Here is a 3,147-nt window from a genome sequence, read left to right on the forward strand (position 1 = left end):
CTGATTACTCTGATATTTTCTCCAGTGCAGCAGTCAAACTTTTTCAGCATATTTTCATCACTGATTTATTCTACCAAACTAAATTAGGACCAAACTAAATTTAGTCCTAATTTAGGATTCTACTGTGATGAGTTGGGGAAACTGAGCCCACTGACACCCTCCCTCTGGTCAGTGCTGTGGCCAGTTTTGAGCTCCCTTGTGGGGCTGCTTCAAACAGTCAGCACTGGCCAGGTCTGATTTAATACCAGGCCGTGGTTTCCTCTCTCATATTATACTGTAGTGCACGGTTTCTCAATGAGGGTGGTACCACCCCCCAGGGGCCGTTCTGACATTGCAATGGGGCGCTGGAAGCACCATGGGTGAGAGGTCGGCGTTTGGACGATTATAGGGGGTGTTTTTACATCACATTACATTAAATGTGATTTCATTTATCAGTACTGCTACTGATGATAGCACAAGACAATGTTCATGGTTTTTAGCCTGTAGGATGTTCTGTTTTGTACTGGGACAAGACCCTCGTAGAACAGCACCACAGAACTGTATTAAGATGGAAGAGAGTTAGAGGTGTAGCAGCCACCACTTCTGAACATGACACATACATATCTCATAACATTAAAGGTAATGTAGCCAATAGTTCAATTAGCTTCTTTCTTTTTTTTCTTTTTTTTTTCTTTTACATTTAGACTACGTTTTCACAGTAGGTTTGCTGTTAACTTCCTTTGGATGTGCTGTATTTGTTAATTTTGTAGTTGCTAGTTTGTTCAGTTGATTAATTTTGTCTCATTGCTAAATAATGTTGCATTGGATGCTGTTCAAGTAGATAGCCTCAAGTAGGGGTGTTGGGTTGAGAACCCCTGCTGTAGTACTTTTACAGTTGGAGCAACAGTAGCACTCTGGCTCCTCCTGTGGTTGGTGTGTGTAATTGCAGCTTATGTGATGTATGGATTGAGTGTTCTGGAAGCACAACCCAAACAACACTGATTTAATGAGGTAGGGCGCATTTGTCAAAAATTGTCCTGAAATATATTTGTAATAACCATAAAAATGCCTCAAATCATGATGACAGCTTAAAAACAATGAATTTTACTCACACCTACCTCTAAGAAAAGGACAGACATAAATACCCTTTGACGTGTCAATGCTTTTACACAGGCCAGGAAGAAAATTAAGTTTCTGGAGAACATGTATGTGAATATGGAGTTTGGGAAAGAGTAAGAGGAACAGTGTCAGAGTGTGGAGAACATTCCTCCCTCCCTGGGGTCTCTGTCAGAGTGTGGAGAACATTCCTCCCTCCCTGCGGTCTCTGTCAGGGGAAATTATATCTGGGGTGAGCTGCACTTGCATCACTGAACAAATGCAGGACTCATTGCTGAAATACAAGTTTTCTCTGCACTCTGACTTCTCTGAATCACCTCAGTAATCTTTGAATGGTCTCTAGATGTGAGCTCATTCCTATTTAAGAGTCTGGGAATGTATACAAATAATAAAAATATATATTTTTAAAAAGAATAAAAAGAAAATTGCACTTACGATGACTGTTATCTTTTTGTTGAGAACAGCCCTTCATGCGTCTTTTACGAGTTCTGGATTTGATGCTTTTAACCTGTGGAAGAACCTATGCACTTGTAAATTGCTTTGGATTAAAAGCGTGTGCGAAATGACAAAATAGTTTAAAAAATGTTTTATGAATATATTATCCAGGAAACGTACAGGATCCCCTCGTCAAATTTAAGGTAACCATGACCAACATAAAAAAACCTGTTTTGTATCAAATTATGATTTAACCCTGTTGAAATCTCTAATAGAGTATGCACAAAAATGATCATCAAAATATGTACTCTGTTTTAGAGAAAATGAGCCAAATTTCTCATCATGTCTCAAGTGTTTTTTGTTTTTTAAATGAGACGTTTTAAACATACTAAAAAAATTGACCCTTAGAAGAAGATTGTCATTTACATTGAGATAAAGTGCATTAAATTTGAGAATATGTGAGTTATTATTGCACAATGTAGTTCAGTGTTTTAGAGCAGAGGCCCTCAGTGTCTCGGGTCAGTGCCTCCCCCCTCAGCACCTGCAGTAGGTCCCAGCTGCAGCAGTGCAGTCTCTATGCAGTCTGACTGAGGGAGGTTTTTGTACGGCTCTGTATCACTGTGTGAACACATTTTTACTGTTGATGTAGTGGTAACTCTGACAGTAATACTCTCCTGCATCTTCAGTCTGGACTCCAGTGATTTTCAGTGTAAACTGAGTCCCAGATCCACTCCCACTGAAACGATCAGGAATCCCAGACTCGCGTGTTGTGGCATCATAAATCAGAAGTTTCGGAGCCTGACCAGGTTTCTGCAGGTACCAGCTGAGAGCAGAATCACCGTCGTCATCATCAACACTCTGACTGACTCTACAGCTGATAGAGACAGTGTCTCCCTGCTGAACAGCCTGAGCTGATGGAGACTGAGTCACTACTATATCTGCCATTGATTCTGAAAAGGAAAACAAGGAAATGGATATCAATAGACAATAATATTATCAAACAAGGTGCAATATTCTGGTAAATTTGACAAGAATTTAACTGCTGTTAAAACAGTAGTCAAAAGTCAACAAAGAAAAACCGGAATGTAACTAAAATATAAAATGGATCAATTCATTCTCACCATGTACAAACAGTCCCAACATCACCAGCAGGAGAAAGACTGACATCATCATAATGCTGCCTGTGTCAGTGTCTGAGAAAGGACTGGACAGTCACTGATCAGTACTGGGGGTCTTAAAGTGTGTGGAGCAGTGAGGCAGGACAGGTATGCAAAGCCCCTTCCTCTTTACAAATCCTGTCACACACAGAGGAGCACTGATGTGTGAACAGCAGTTGATCTGTAGTGCATATTCACTGCCAAAAACAAAACATATGTCAGTCTAAATAACCCCAAAATATGTCCAATGAGGTCACACAGTTTTTCTCCATTTAAGATTGACCAATCGGGTAATACAGTTTCACTTTCTAGCAAGTAGACTGGGATAACTGTAGAAGGAAACTTTATGCTTCATTTTATTTCTGTGAGATTCCACCATATTTTTATCACTGATTTTTTCTACCAAACTGAATTTGGACCAAACTGAATTTAGTCCTAATTTAGGATTCTACTGTGATGA

The 3,147-nt window shown here is 39.7% G+C and overlaps 1 long non-coding RNA gene across 1 annotated transcript; it reads right to left on the reverse strand.

Annotated features, from left to right (window-relative positions):
* Positions 1-249: 249 nt before the first annotated feature.
* On the reverse strand, positions 250-2,775 carry LOC133114995 (uncharacterized). Its single transcript, XR_009705591.1, has 3 exons — positions 2,652-2,775; positions 1,531-2,480; positions 250-1,303 (listed from the first exon to the last, which is right to left on the reverse strand). It is a non-coding gene; the product is annotated as an uncharacterized LOC133114995 (long non-coding RNA).
* Positions 2,776-3,147: the final 372 nt, after the last annotated feature.

Source organism: Conger conger, chromosome 16 (genome assembly GCF_963514075.1).
Source record: "Conger conger chromosome 16, fConCon1.1, whole genome shotgun sequence".
Classification (NCBI taxonomy): Eukaryota; Metazoa; Chordata; class Actinopteri; order Anguilliformes; family Congridae; genus Conger; species Conger conger.